We start from the raw sequence: 17446 nt of genomic DNA, 5'->3' as shown, positions 1-17446 counted from the left end.
TGCTCGATAACAACGCCTGTCGATTACATGGGAAGCTTCCAATCACCCGAGACGTGAGCGTGGAGATTCTCGCGAAGCCCAGACTCACCACAGCGGACGTACTAAGCTGCCGCATAGAGATAGACTACGTGATCAGCCACACGGACCACACCACGAGGGAATCTACAACACCTACCAGCAATAAACGACATTACTTACCTGTATCTGCTCCTGTATGCATGCGCATACACGCACAAGGGAAACTGCAATTCGGGAACCAGACGCTTGACGGCCTTTCCGCCAACCGCGTGAATAGCCGCGCTATTCCGCCGACCGAAGCCGTCAGCGCCCACAACCTGCCATCAGACGACCAGAAAACAAAACGCGTCATAAACATGTACTTGCACATAACGTTCAAACGGACCATTGTCAAGGTCGACACGATGGAAACCAAGATATTCTTACCTAGTGGTGCTAGTTGCACATACATCGACCTCGAATGCACCGACGAAGAGGGCTTTCATAATTTCTGGTCCCCCTTTGTTCACGGAGGATGCACTCAACTACGGCATACCGTCTTGTATAGAGGAATTGCCAAAAGACTACAAATTACGGGACGTCCCACGGCATACGCCTTAACGGTAGAAAACACCAACTTGCTCGCGTTTACTCGAGCGCGCCACGACGTCTGCAACGCCACTGTGATACAGACCGAAAACCCCCGACTAGTAATACGGGAAATCAACGACTCTTACGAAAAAAATCAACCATCCGTAAGTAAAGTGCACCGATCTCACCACTCGTACTTCTCGTACAAGAGTAACACAAAGACAGACCTGAGCGTAGAAAATACCTACGAAGACCTTGTCATGACGAAATGCCTCACGGAAGTAACAAAATTACACGCCTTGACCGCCATGGCTCACCAAGACCCTCCATCATTTGCGTACGCCGTCACAAAAACACCAGGATACTCAGCGCGCGTACGAGGAGAAGCTGTACAAGTATTTCAATGTACTCCTGTACCTGCACGGATCAGGGCCACGGAAAGCTGTTTCCAGGAGCTCCCAGTAATAATAGACGGGAAGCCCATGTACCTAAGGCCAAGAACACGCGTTATATCTGGCGAAGGCACAGAAATTGAATGCGATCCGCTTGCTACGGCAATGTACAAAATGAGAAACAAATGGTACGTATTCACTCCAGAGTTGAAAGAGTCTGCTATCGATCCTCAAGGTCTCCAATCAAGAACGCTACCATGGGGTCAACATATCGACGAGTTAAACGAGATTCACGAGCACTCAGACGTACATAATCCAAGCACAGACGACTCTCCAGGACGACCAGACCACTCGAGCCCTGTATACGTCGTGGAAATCTCGGTAACAACAACAGTTACTGGTGGAATTATAATACTCACCTTATTTATCATCTTGAAAAGCCTAGCAAGAAAGTTAAGCTATCGAAACTCGAGCCTGAAAAATAAAAACATATTAACAAATGATGATATGTTAATGACTGATGACAGTGCGAACTCTAAAAAATTAACCAAACAGGAAATACCTGCCAAGACACTCAGCAATTCTCCATTATCGCGCCCAATGATAGATCACCGAATCCAGAAGGACATCTCTTATGAACCCACGGATACGACGACGATTCACCACTCTTCCAAAGAGAGGACTCCCGCCATATCTTCAGAGATCGCCAACCTGCGAGAAGCCTACTTGCATTTGGAACGAAAGATCAACCGTCTATCAACCGCACCGTAAGCCGAGTTCAACGAGCTCACCGTCGCATCATTTCACGCTGCTCCACTTTTAAGGAGGGGGGTGTCACGTCCAGCGCCTCCGCTTGACACCAGTCGCCGTCCGTTGACTCCATACGTCACCTGTTAAGTAGACATAGTAAGCGTTAAGCACCTATAAAATTCTTTTATTTTCTTTTTCTTTTTATATATATAGTTGTTATCAAAAATAGATTAAGGCCGATAAATACCTTTTATTATGTTTCCGGCTAGAACATCCTTCTTTTTTCTCTCTTTCTCTTCTTTTTCTTCTCTTTTCTTGTTTTATCCCCATCACTGGTTCTCCCCTATCACCTACCTAAAAATGAAGGAAAATAATTAATTAATTGTCCAATGAAAATTCTTACCTATTTACCGGCCACCCGGTATATCACCTTCTGGTCCGCCCCCTCAACACCTGAAAAAGGGAAGAGAAACGACCAAGTCGGTCGAACATCTTAATATTATTATAATTACCCATTTAATTCTGTCACTCTAGTCGCAGTACCTGAAAAATAAAAAGGAAACATAATATTAAGTACGCGTCGATAGAATAACGTAAATTAAGTAATAGCGATAATATAAACCAATGTTCACTCCACCTCGTCGTCATCACTCTTACTAAACACAAACATACACGTACACATCACCATAGACACACGCATCGAGAATTAACCACCACCCGGTATAACAAAAATATAAAGTAAATCTATATAACAAGTAAAAATCACGCAAGGAAAGAGATCGTAACCGCGAATAAGCGGAAATACAACTCCCGATACATGTTCACCTTAATAAATTGACACCCGGTATATAAACTAATATCGTCATATTATCCAAACATCAGTATAAAATAGTGTTTAACAACCGACCGATTTATTTGGTTAAATTCCATAAGCTTCATATAATAAACTCCGATCGGTACTTTCGGGACACCCTGTATATGAACTTTCATTAATTATTAAAACTGAGCAAGCCAAGTAACTCGTATGTGCAATTGCAACTTCCTATGCACAGTCTAAATCACTTTTCTCAATATATCAAAAGTTGTCGCAACATCGAAAAGCACCCAATTTTTAACGGTTTAAACATCACATAAAAAACCCGCCCAGTGACCTTAATTAAATATTTCCTGGCGCCTTGGCTCATAAGGAACCAAAAAAGGTAGCAACTTATAGGGCTACAGCCCCGCCATAAAAAGTTAAGCGCACATTGTTATAGACCCATTTTACTTCAGGAACACCTCATATTTTCAACTTTAATAATTTATTTATTTTAATCCGCACCTCCAATATATAATTATGCCTTCACTATTAAATGCAGTTTTATATCCCAAAGCCGAATTAATACCACAATAACGTACATGTCTAACGATTCTGTCACCCAAATATAATAACTTGTCAATTTTACTCAAATTCCACCGTAGCGCAGTGATTTCAGTAAATTCAAATTTTAACAATAATAAAAGATTCGATCAAACCCATCATCTGCATAATAATTCCTTACCATGAATCCAATTTGGTTTGCCAATAAAAATCCGGTCAGCTATCATTTATAATTATTTCATATATCAACCATGGAGATAACTTGGTGCATACACATATACATATATATATATATATATATATGCGACTCGCTGCAGAAATCATGATCCACAGATGTTTTAAAGGCAAATTATAATGACCTGACAAGAACTCCTCGAGGCTCAGACAATATTTGAGTGATCAAGTAAAACCAATAATAATTAAAATGAACTACACAAGATAAATATATGTATATACATATTATAGTGAAAACAATATAAATATCCCATAAAGAGTTTAAAACGAATAAAGCTCTGGAAGATAACTAAAGTTAAATAGTCACACTTAAATATATACAATTACTTAATTAACTCTTACTTATACAAGGTGTTTGAAATAACTTGAACGTGATAATATTCTCAAAACTTCGTTATCATTTTATTGAGGATGAATGATAATTACAATATACATATGCATAATAAACAAAATGACCATACCTATATATACGGTGGTACGATAATACACACATCATACACTACATAAACCAAGTATAAACGCATAATGAACACCCAGAAATAATTACATAGATACACGCTCCTTAACAAACACACCATAAAATTATATAACAATAGTCACTTAATATACCCGGTGATACAAAAATACGCGCGTTATAAACTTATCATCTACACAATGTTTAATCAGTATCTGACTATTATAGACATATTATCCACCCAGTAACACGCAAATACACACACTCTATAAATAATTTATATACATAGTGACGCATTAGTACGCACAAATAAAGCACTCTCAATAAACCTATTATAAACTTATTACAGGCATATTCATATATTAACATACACATAATCAATGTATCATATACATGGTAACGCAATAGTTTCGGATCTTATAACTAATTCATACATATTCCAAGCGTATCATTTAAATTACACCCTCAACCTCTCACAATATAAACTTGTCTTAAATTTATGCATTTATACACACTTACACACTCCTCATCCATCCATTGTAAATATATCACGGCATATTACATGTGCATTTATACCATTATTACATATATATAAATATATAAACCTTTACTACTAGTTATAATGATATACATACATACATATAGTTATATAATAGCGAGTTTAACGTCTGTAGACTAATTTAGACCTTGTAATCCACGAATAACATTATGCGACATCATAGATAATTGTTAATTAATAAGTTAATTAGCGGAATGCTCTCGTATCTCTACGATTATTTAAGTACAACGCTATAATACAATGCGGCGATAAGTAATTAATCAGATAAGTTATCGTAACGCTAGTAATAATTGCGATATATCTAGAAATAACGATATAGATATTATATTATAATGCTAGTCCCGAAGCTTCTAGAACATTCAGGAACCGCCGGATCACGTGAAAATTTCAGACAAACACCGTGACCGCTTACTATTGCCCGGCGCGTGAGACCCGTGACAAACAAGCATGACCAGGATCGGACCACGTTGCGCGCGCTATAATTCAGAAGGTGGGAGCCCTCAGCGACCACGGGTATATAAACGGGAGCACCGTGTGCTCATCATTCAGAGTATTCAGTTCTCGCCCAGACAGTTCAGATCATTAGACAGTTCAGATCATATTTAGTATTCGGCTTTCGCCCGACAGTAAAATCTGTTGTACGGTTCGTTCCGACCATTCAGTTTTCGCATAATCAGTATTCGATCAGCAGTCAATACTCGATTCATACAGTACTCAGTAAATTCATTGTACGTACAGACAGTCATTTATACGATTTAATAATCGGTTATCCTTATAACATTCAATCATACATACGCTCTCGCAAATTTTCGCGCAGTGTAATTAATATTATATCTTCTAATCAGTGTTTTCTAGTTCATTACGGTATTATTCACACAAAATCATTAATTGAGAGAGACTTCGAGACTAGCATATCGCGAATACTATTAATTAGCCTTCAGTTCTTACGTTTATTGTCGTATAAATTTATTCTTGATTATTTGTATCCACCGTCACTATTATATTTCCTTTCTCTTTTTCGATTTCCACGGCTTTCACAATACATATCGAATTCTATCTATCATTTTTAAAGACATTTTATCTTAATTTTCATTCGCAGTAAATTATTTCTATCAACAATATAAGTGTTATATCTTTTCCTCTCCAGGCAATTGTTAATGCCGCTTATCTATAATATCGTTTACGCGTCCGAAACCAGTCCGCGCGGAAATTATAGTCAAAGGAAAGTTCTATTAACTAATGTTGTAATACTAATATTGTAGATCCACATTCTCGTGTATACCCGCGTGACAGTGTGTTCTCCAGTGGTTCCTGTAACACATAACAATTTAGTGAAGTGAGTACGTAGTCGTAATTATTAAGATATATTCGTGTAATCATTAATCATATTGTCTGCGTGTAATTACTCGAAATATACATACTTGTGTCAGTTCGCGGCCCCTGTCCTTTCCGGGCGTCGGTCATCTTTTCGGTGTCAATTCTTCTCTCCGTTAACCTCTCGCGTCCATACCTGTAATTATAAAGACAAGCTTTCTATTCTAATTTTAATATTGAAACTATCGGGCAAATTAGTGCTACTTATCTGACTAGGTCATCCTTCCTTCGAGCCTACGTCGGGCTCTCTCTCTTTCATCCTGCGGCGACGCGCGCCTCCTCCAGGGCGTTCTTGTATTCCTTATAGCTTCCTCCTTTATTTTTTTTTTCTTTCCTTTTTTTTTTTTTTTCTCTCTTATCCGTTCACCAGTGGCAAGGTCCGCGACGTCCGCCTTGACATACCCAGAGCCTCAGATATCTGTAACTTATAATCGAAGAGATTAATATTTTATTCGGACGTCTTCATAGGGAGTGTCGTTAGACAGAGAGCGATAACCATCCTTACCTACACCGTAGGGCGCCTCCCCCAGGGCGACTTACATCCTTCCTACGTAGTGCGCCTCTTTCAGAGCGATTCTACGTCCCTTCTAGCAGTGCGCCTCTTCCAGGGCGGCTCTGCCTTCATCCTTCGTAGTGCGCCTCCTTCAGAGCCGGACTACCTTTGTCTAGATCGCACGCCTCTCTCAGGGCGAACGACTCTAACCTCCGAGGAGCGCCTCTCTCAGGGCATTCCGCCTCCTAGCGTGCAGCGCGCCTCGCTCAGGGCGATCTGCCTCCTCTCAGTCCACGAACCGCGCCTCTGTCAGGGCGTCTCTCACAATTCCTCCGATCGCTCTTCTTGATCTAAAATATAGAATAAATATTAAATTAAAGTAAACTCATTAAGGCTCACCCTGTCCCCGCAACCCGTCAGATAAGGTAAAGTCAACTCGTTTAGCAATTTACTTTAACGCATATGTTTTTTTTTCTTCACTTTTCTTTTTCTTTTTCCCTTTTCATCACTCGCGTTACTATTGCTAACCCCAGTCTATACCTCTCCGCGTATTCAATTATGGCGTTGATTATGATTTCACTTACCTTCTTAGCTGCGTCATGGGTCGGTCACGTCGAGCAGGGCGTGCTCACCAATTGAAGCGCCTCATCCGGTCACTATACCAAGGCGGCTCCTACCTGACGGTCCGAACTGACGGTGCGTCGCCACCAGGTAGTCAGAGCCCAGCATCCGTCGGGTATTTCACTTACCCTCCACCGGGAACCCATACATCGGAGTCATCAACCCCTGACCAGCTACACGACGCCGTCACTCCACCGGCATCCAGTAGCGGGGTCGTCGCTTCCTCACATAGGCCCTTACCACCCATCGAATACCGTCCGTGGCCCTTGCCCCCGCCGTTGATAGACTTCGGGATTACGCGACCGAGGATCATTTCCTCCCAGGCTTTCTCCGGGCGAGTATGCATCTTGTCGTCCGCTGAAGCACCTATCAATTCGCCTCCCGATAACCGTCCATGAATTAGTTGTCTAATCGTCTTGAAAAATATAATATAACTGTACATATATGTTTAATATAAAATAATGATAAATACATGAAAATTAGTATACGTAAACAATCTGTACTCATTGTCTACTCACTTCACATCCTCCCTATTATCCATTACGTCCCGACCTCTAGTTTCCGGTGCACCGCTACGCTGATCGTGACAGGTTTACCGCTCGGCCACCGCGATCCGCGTACACCAACCACCGTAACCGCACCTCACTCGCGAACGCTCGAAGACGTGACAACTGGTGACAAATTACGGGACGTAACAGCCCTTACCACCCATCGAATACCGTCCGTGGCCCGTGCCCCCGCCGTTGATAGACTTCGGGATTACGCAACCGAGGATCATTTCCTCCCAGGCTTTCTTCGGGCGAGTATGCATCTTGTCGTCCGCTGAAGCACCTATCAATTCGCCTCCCGATAACCGTCCGTGAAGTAGTTGTCTAATCGTCTTGAAAAATATAATATAACTGTACATATATGTTTAATATAAAATAATGATAAATACATGAAAATTAGTATACGTAAACAATCTGTACTCATTGTCTACTCACTTCACATCCTCCCTATTATCCATTACGTCCCGACCTCTAGTTTCCGGTGCACCGCTACGCTGATCGTGACAGGTTTACCGCTCGGCCACCGCGATCCGCGTACACCAACCACCGTAACCGCACCTCACTCGCGAACGCTCGAGGACGTGACAACTGGTGACAGCGGTGGGACGTAACAATATATATATATATAAAAGGAAAAGAAAATAAAAGAATTTTATAGGTGCTTAACGCTTACTATGTCTACTTAACAGGTGACGTATGGAGTCAACGGACGGCGACTGGTGTCAAGCGGAGGCGCTGGACGTGACAAAAGGTTCACCTTTTAATGTTATAAAAATTATATAGTTATCATTATGTTTTAGCAATCTATCTCGGCTTATTCGGGCTTTGACTTTATGCTTGGTAAATACTTCCACGTAGGGTACATTGTCAGCGGATATTAATTCATCGTCACTTTCTTCGCTACTTGTTTCCAGGTCTTCATTACTAATTATGCTTTCGTTCTCGTCACTATTATATTCTTCAATAGTTAGGGGTTCTGTTACAGGTGTATCTACATGTGTTAACAAGAAGGTATCTTCGTTTATTTCCTCTTCGGTCACAGGTGAAGGATTATGGGGGTTAATTTCTACATTGGTTTGAATCAGGGGTTGACGGGCTGAGAATAAAGATTCATCAGAATCGGAATCAGGGTCTGGAGGAAGAGGATGAGTTTTCTTAAAAGGTAAGATTTTAACGGTTGGGTTTCTAGATAGTGCATCGGCATTATTATTTAGTGTTCCCTTTTTATATTGTATATTATAATCATATTCAGCTAATTTGATTCTCCATTTTAAAAGTCTCGAAGAAGGATCTTTAATAGAATGTAGCCATACTAGTGGTTTATGGTCTGTCACGATAATAAATTTAGTACCGTATAAATAAGGTCTAAAATGGTTTGTACAGTATACCATTGCTAAACATTCTTTTTCGATAGTTGAATAATTTTGTTCTGCTTTATTAAGTACTCTTGATGTATATGCGATGGGAAGATCTTTTCCGATTGGTCCCTGACTTAATACTCCGCCGATTGCATATCCGGATGCGTCAGTAGTTAAATTAAAAGGTTTGCTAAAATCGGGATATTGTAGTATTGGTTTGGTACATAATTGTTCTTTGAGATTATTAAAAGCGTATTCTTGATCTTTTTGCCATTTGAAACAGTTGGTTTTCTTAAGCAAATCAGTTAAAGGTTTAGCGATTTTTGAGAAATTTGGAATAAATCGCCGATAGTATCCAACTAATCCGAGAAACTGTTTTATGTTTTTAGGATTTTTGGGGGAAGGAAAATTATGAACAGCTGTGACCTTTGTAGAGTCAGGTCGTACGACATCGGATCCGATAATATGACCGAGGTAAGTTACTTCTCGTCGCAAAAATTCGCATTTGTCGGGTTGTAATTTTAAATTAGCTTCACGTAATCTTTTCATTAGTTTGTTAAATTTCACCTCATGTTCTTTTAAAGATCGTGCATAAATGACTATATCATCCATGTAAACAAAAAGTTCATTACCTTGTAACCCATGTTACGTGCTCGCACGTCTCGCGATCCACTGTTATCGTCCACCTCAGTGTCAATACCAGGCTCTCTATTTAGTTTTTTTAGGGCAACCTGTTTAAACCGGCTATACCCAGGGAGCCGCCGAGAGCTAAGTCTTGACCCTTTTGATAATCAGGGGATTTTTTTTACTGATCGGGAACCACTACAATTGAAGCTTGGTTCATAAGCTCAATAATAATATTGTCTAAATTATAAATAATGTTTTCTTTATTTTCTTCCAAGAATTGTATTAATATTTCTAGTATAGTGTCAGGTTCTAGGGAAGAATTTTGTTGTATTTCAGCGTCGGTTACTTTTGGTTTCATTGATTATCAATTTATTTGAGGCTAATATAAAGAGGTAGAGATAAAAATTTTATGTTCGTTATGAGTACGTATTGAGTGTATTGTAGATATTGAAAATTTAAATTTCTATGATCAATGATTCTTTGACACCCGGTATATGAGATGTGTATATAGGGTGGCTCTAAAGTAGGATTTTGTCTTTATTATTTAGTAATGACTGTTAAGAATTATCCTAGCTTATTATTTAAGAAATTCTATAACTCTTATAATTAATTCATTTAATTAATTATTATAGGGACTGATTTGGAGAGGCGAGATTAAGGACAGATTATCATCATTTCAAGTCCTTTATAATGGAATTGGTCCGATCTTCCCAGGATGAACCAGTAAGAACAAGATGGCTGACGTTTTATAAACAAATGGAAATATTTTGTAACCAATTAAGGATGAGTTTACTAAATTTTGGTTATAAGATATACAGGGAGTACTGCATAAAATAAACCAGTTAAAGTAGTACCTTTACAGGTGCAAAATTGTGATTTATTGAATAGCAAAATCCTAAAGTCGTCTTAATTTAGTTCAAGTTTTGCATAAATCTTAGTTTAGGGGTAATAAGAAGTTTTAAGGGTATTTGGGATCATTAGGTCCGGAAATAAAAAATTTCAAAATGGCGGTCAAAATGTGTAAAATTGGCTAAAAAGTGTATTCTCAAAGTTTCAAGCAATTTGGAAATTTCGTTAATTATTTATTTATCTTGTAATAAAATTTTATGGTTTTTATTGTTATTTCATAACGTTATTGTTAATTAATCATGAGGAGGAAAATTTGTTAGAAATTATTAATTTACAAGTAGGATAGGATAACTGAGACAATTTCTAACTTTGTATCTCCAATAGATTCGTTGTTATTTGATTTTACAAGTAATTTGTAAATTAAATTATGTAAGAAAAATAATATTTTGTAATTACAAAGGAGTCTAATTATAATAATTTGACTAAAATTTTGATGAGAAAAATATGATATCGTTTGTAAATTATTGTTAGTTAACAAATGGATTGTTTATAAGTATATGTGTATGGAGGGTTTTAACAATTACCTTAATGTGCAAATGTATGTTAAAATTATTATCTTAACATGTCACTTGATTGTTTATTTATAAACAAATTGACTCGGTTTTATTATAAATTGAGAAGAAGGGGATGAAAACTTTCTCAATATGATTTGTTAATTGCTTGATATGAATTAAAATATAATTTTGAACAAGTTATACTCGTATAGTAATGAGTATGAGAAAGAATTGATTATTTTTAATTATGTAGGGGATTTTGTGACTCATGAATACTTTGAATGTATTTCCTTATTTAATAATAAAATGATAATAATATGCTAAATAATAATAATGTGTTGAATAAGTTATGTTTTAATTTTTTGTGTTTTTTTTTTTTTTTTTTTTTTTTCAAGGGAAGATGGTGTACAAATAAATGAATTTACACTGGAATATGGTTAATTAGAGGCCGGTGCTATTATTTATTTAAAAAGTCACCGTCTCTGATGGAGAAGGAAAGTGGTAGTTATAAGAAGGATGCTCCTTATGACATTATTTATTAAGATAAGTATCGCGGATCTTTCTTTTATATATATATATATGTTTCTATTTATTTATTTGTTCCCTTGTCATAATTAGAAAAATTAATAATTAGTAATTTAATGTTAATCTATAAATAAGGTTAAAATTCATTGTTTTGGAAAGATTCTTATTAATACTTTATTTGTCTAAAAGCTTATTATGAAGATTTATTGTTATAGTTAATTATTTAGTATAGATATATATATATATATATATATATGTATACGTAGCTACTTTATACGTGAGTTATATCTAGGAGCTAAGGGAGGAACAGTTTATTGTATGAACAGTAATATATATATATGTGTACTTATAGTTGTATTAACTATTACTATGTTTTATTTATTATATTATATATATATATATATATATATATATGTGTGTATAATGAAATTTTTACGTATTTTATATTTGAAATAATATTATTAAATGATAGAAAAAATGCTTTAATATAGTGAAAGCAATTGCAAATAAAATTTTCTAAAAATTTTATTATAATTTTAATGATTATAAGATAAAATAGTAATATGGTTACTAATGTGTAATTAAAATAATGTTGAATTAAAATAATATTAAGAGATAAAAAAAAGGAGAAAAAATGTGTGTATATGTATATTTATATGTGTGTGTGACTTACTTTAAAGTATTTTATTGTTGTGAGTTTTCCTGTGTCTTCTCACGTGCTGTTCTTCGTGGATCAGATTCGAGGATGTCTGCGACAGAGATCTCAGGAGGAAATAGTTCAATCTGTGCCAGTGGTCCGGGCCATCCAATGAACTCGAAGGTTCTTCGGGTGCTGGGGATGTCAACTGGCTCTAAGGCCTGCGGCCACTCGAAGAGTTCAACAACGATTCTTTGATTATTTGGTATGTCTATAATAAGTTCTTCACTATTTCCAGTTGTTTGATTAAAAGCATTAATTTGGTTTTGAAGTTGCCGTTGTTAGCGTAAAGCGGCGCGTAACTGTTTGTACCTTTTACCGGCGCGGCGAGTACCAGGCATCTATTATAAATTATCGTAAATAATTTTTTTTATTTTGCTAAATTAACTTTTGTTAACAATCTGGATTAAACGACGCCCAGACAGCTCATCGACTAAGTCTCAGCTCTGCCTGAACTGTAACGAGGGGCACGTCACTTTGCTCTTTCCCAGGCTCGGGACTCGTTATCACTTTATCCAGATAGAGTAAATAGTAAAATTTTAATGACTTTAATATTTAGTTAATATTGTAGTAATAAATTTGTATAATATCTAATTGTTTATAGTAAATGTTGGCTCTGGAATGTAGGAACACTGGATCTAACAATTCACTTGAAGTAATGCAAGAATAAGCTAGTATATTTCAAATGTCAAAATAATTCTACAAAGCTGCAAGTATATAAGTTGCTATGATAATGTTATTAATTAAAACGAGAGGTACATCCGCACTGTACCGAGATTAAAGATATCAATGGTAATATAGTATTAAATCTAAGTTAATTTAAAACGAGTCGCGGAGTAGATGAATCTTAAAATATTAAAAGACTCTACCTTGTACACAAAGTAGTAGTCAGAAAAACTAAGTTGAATTATATTTTAGGACGCAGCGAACGAAGACTCAGAGATTCTATCACTTAGGATGACTTCTTCACGTCTACTGTTTAACTTATGATGAACGACTTATTAAAATGATGAGTGGTTAGCGACTTTAAGGTTGAAGGTAGGAAGACGACTGTTTTAGATGACCGGTGGTGAACGACTGTCTCTGTCCGCAAGCTCGACTGACGTTCTGCGCTCCGTCCCCACTTTCGGGTCTCTCCCTCTAGGCGTCCGGTGGATCCAAGACTTCCCGAGTTGGCTATGTCATCCGGTGGAGATGGATTCTTGGTCTTGGTGAGGGAACTCTCCGCCTTCGACGACGTCAGAAGCGGTGAGCTCTTCTTAATCTCAGTTTGATATTCAACGGGAATATCAAGAGGCACGTTGTTATCATATTTAGTTTCGTCGAGTCTCTGTGTCGAGAGATATGAATAATATTCGGTTTCACTAGTCTCTTCGTCAATAGATAGGAGTAATATTCGATTTCACTAATCTCTGCGTTGATAGATAGTATTTAGTCTCGCTGAGTCTCTGTGTCAATAGATAAGAATAGTATTCGGTTTCATTCAATCTTTCTTCGTCAAGAGATAAGAATAGTATTCGGTTTCATTCAATCTTTCTTCGTCAAGAGATAAGTATAATATTTGATTTCATCGGGTCTCTGCGTCAAGAGATAAGTATAATATTCAATTTCATTCAGTCTTTCTCGCCGTCGCTTATTGCGTCATCATGCGAATGAAAGGCTCTTTGTATTATAAAATAATTTCGCACTCTTATATTATAATTCTTTTTACAGCAAGAGAGACTTATTGATTCAAGCATAGCAAGAGTTAGTATTTCTTTTCGAAATTATTATGTCTCATCATTAATATTCCTTTTCTTTTCACTTGTTAATTTATGCTTTTATATTTAAATTTCTTTTAATTTTCTCTCTTGTTGTATCACATATTTCATCTTAACATATCCGCTTTTATAATAGTGTCTATATGGAAGATGCAGTCTAATACTGTTATTTTAATTTATAATTTTTTCTATATTGATTCTTTATGATTTTTACTTTAGCATAGAAAAATAGCTCTCTTTTACACACATATATATATATATATATATATATATATATATATATGTATGTATAATACTTGTCATGTGTTATCTTTTTAGAATATTACTTTTTCATTAATTACATTAGGAGAAAGTCTTCCATGTAGATTTACATGTTGATATATATATATATATATATATATGAAATTAGCTTATTAATATTATTAAATAAATTAGCTTATATAGATTTGCTTTATATATATATATGTATCTCTTAACGCTAGTGTGCATATGCTTTTTGAAATGTACTTTACTGAATGATATTTCTTTTTCTTTTTTATTTTTTTACTGACAAGGGTCAGTATTATTTTGTTTTAATTTTTATAAGAAGTTAATTTGTTTTAAATTTATATTTATTAGTATGAATATATATATATATATATATATATATATATATATATATATATATATATATAACCGTAAGAATTCTTGACTTTTAATTTTTAATTAATACTTGATATAATATAATTGAATAGCTATGATTGTATAATTAATTTTTATATTCATTAAGGACAATATTACTTAATTATGATTTTGTATAAGCAAGCATTTGGTAATATGCCGAATTATGTATATAGCGTAGATTTTATAATTGAGCAGTATATTTGATTTTGAAAAAATTTTTTTTTATTTTTGGCGGGACGTCACATCCCCCCCCTTATTTAAGAACGAATTCCCGATGTTTTCGTAGGGATTTGTTCTATATCATTTAATCGTTCGCGTAGATCGGTATAGACAGTGGGGATAGGGTGGTCGTGTTCACCGCTGTGGTGTGGTTAATAGAGTGTTCGTCTTTTGGTGTTGTTGGTGTTGTTAAAAAGGATTCCGTCTGCCCTGGGGGAGATTGTCCTTCTTCCGGTTGTAGCTTTCGCCGATTTACGGGTCCTCGTGCCAGATGAAGTAAAAGATGTGTGAGGGAACTCCATCCAGCAGGTGCAGACTGCATCCATATACAGTGTGTAGTGCATAACCATGGATTGCCGTGTCGATAGTCAACTTAATAATTCTTATGACTATAAATACTCCGAGGATTCCGGCTGTCGCTGACCCGAAGGTTACGAATCCGCTCCATATCCTTGAGGCGGTATTTGAAGCTATTTTTTGGAGTGTCTTTTCGTCTAACAGGCTGTATAATGAGACTTCTCCTGGTACAACTGCTTGTCCTGTCATCCCACGAGCTACGAAATTGAGAAGCGCTGGTTTCTCAGCAGGAAACATTATGTGATCTCGTAGCTTCTCTATATCTTTTTCAGTGTATATTCCACTAATCGCCAATGGCCCTGGAGTGAGATATTTCCAACTCAAAGAGGTCATTGGATGTAATCGCTGTGGAGGTAATTGTCTGACTTGTGGATCTGGAGTAAGTTGAATCCATGTATCGTCTATGCGATAGAGTGTTGGTAGTTCGAAGCTGCATTCCTTTTGAGTGCCAAATTTTGTGAGCACTCTAGATTTCGGCGTTAGAAATAATGAGGTATTTCTTACTGTTACAGGAAGTTCAGCGTAGCATTCCTTTGTTCTTCTGACTGTGGCGTCGACAGGAATACATTTTACTACATGAACTGCTTCTCCAGCTGTGACAGCCATGAATCCTGGTCCTTTCATTAATCGATAAGCAAACTCATCAGGCTGTAAGGTGGCGAATGATAAGGTGTTGGTTATTACGTCCTTTTCTAATTCGCACCTTTGTTGAATAACATTATGCTAAAGAGATGTCATTTGATGTCTTATATGTTTTTCGACATATACGAATTTTGAATTCATATATGCAAAGATGTCGAGGTTATCGATTGTTCCTCTTTCGGCGAAAACATCTCCCTTCTTTGTTTCCAGGATGAAAAGCTTGGGATGCTCGGTGCAAAGGAGAGTATATCCGCACAATGACTGTTCCCTGGTTTTTGTCAGTGTGAAGGTTATGTCTTGCGTTGTCAGACTATACACGATGGGTGACTTCCCTTCGCTGTTGTCATCTGTAGTTTTGGTTGCAGGTCCTTCGTATAATACATCATATTGATGAAAATTGCATGAAGAGGTAGGCATTGGTTCCCAGTAAGTATATCCATCTTCTGAGTCAATGCAAAATCCTTCGCTAAGTGTGCAGATTGTTCCTGATTTTAACTATATCTTTCCTGTGTTTAACTTAACGGGGACATAAGCTGTCTTCAAAGATATTTTTGCGACTGCTTGCACGACTACGTCGTCCCACGTTCCATAGAAGTCGGAGTACTGCGTGCCCTTACATTTTCCATCGTTGCTTATGCTTCCAGCCATGGTGATACTGTAGGAGGAAGTCTGGTTGACTCGGATTCCGTCGATTAAGACTCTCGCTCCAAGTGAAAGAGTACCGTCACGAAACATTCTTGTGCACTGTGCATGTCCGGTTTCATGCATATAATCGGCTCGTCCATTATGTACGACAGAAACGTGTGAATGCATGCCACAATAATATATTATTCTTGAAAGTTCAACTTTGCACTGCATTATATACGCATGATTATAGTCGGAAAGCTGCAGGAGTTGGATATAAGTTTCCGTAGAGTTCGGAATTTTATGTGGAAGGTTACACTCTCCAACATCCAACAGCGATACCGAGGTTATATTTAAATGTCGCCCGCCGCAATCGAACCCAAGAAGAGCGAGGGAGGTTTGCGTAGTAATTAACAATATTAAATGATACATCATTCTGTAAGTAAAGAAATCAGAGTTTATTGTTTACACGTTTTCAGATTTCTGTTTCATTTGTTGTATCATACATTGTTATAGTCATTATTTTTTTATCAATACAATCATATAAGAGTTCTGCTATGTTACATGGATCATGTCCTTTGTTTCTTAATACAGTACATATTATTAAGTAATCTATAAAGCAAATAGTGCAATTTTTAATTGAAGTGTTTTCTACTATGTCATATCCACAATTATGACATTTTTCCTCTTCGAATTTATCACTGAATATGCCGTGGAATTTTATAATTTCACATGTTTGAAATCTGCCCATAATTAATCGGAAGCAAGGTACACAGTATCTATTTTCCTCAGCCTTAACATGATACGTTTTATAGCATTGAAAAGTAAAGAGCCCGGGGCAGTGTGTTAGAAAATAATGCAGTTTTGGTTTATAAGGTTTCGGCCTACACATTTTTATTGATTTTCGTGACTTATTGCGAATATATATATATATGTGCGGTGTATGTAAATGTGACTATTAATAAAAACCTTGCGACCAGGCCAAGCTCAGATCTGCAATCCCTCCAAGGAGTGGATTCTTCTACTGAAAAGATATGCAGACTGTGATATATATATATATCTTCTTAATTTAAAGCTTACATATTATTTTCTTAATTTAAGGTTTACGTATAATGTGATCTTATAGTATGTGCATATAAATGTTTTTACTTATATATGATAATGTATATAAAAAGAGTGAGTAGTATATATATTTCTT

At 36.6% G+C, this 17446-nt stretch overlaps 1 pseudogene; it reads right to left on the bottom strand.

Moving 5' to 3' along the window:
- Positions 1–14877: 14877 nt before the first annotated feature.
- On the bottom strand, positions 14878–16680 carry LOC140669647 (uncharacterized; annotated as a pseudogene).
- Positions 16681–17446: the final 766 nt, after the last annotated feature.

This window comes from Anoplolepis gracilipes, chromosome 9 (genome assembly GCF_047496725.1).
Source record: "Anoplolepis gracilipes chromosome 9, ASM4749672v1, whole genome shotgun sequence".
NCBI lineage: Eukaryota > Metazoa > Arthropoda > Insecta > Hymenoptera > Formicidae > Anoplolepis > Anoplolepis gracilipes.
This window is presented reverse-complemented; position numbering and strand designations above follow the sequence as displayed.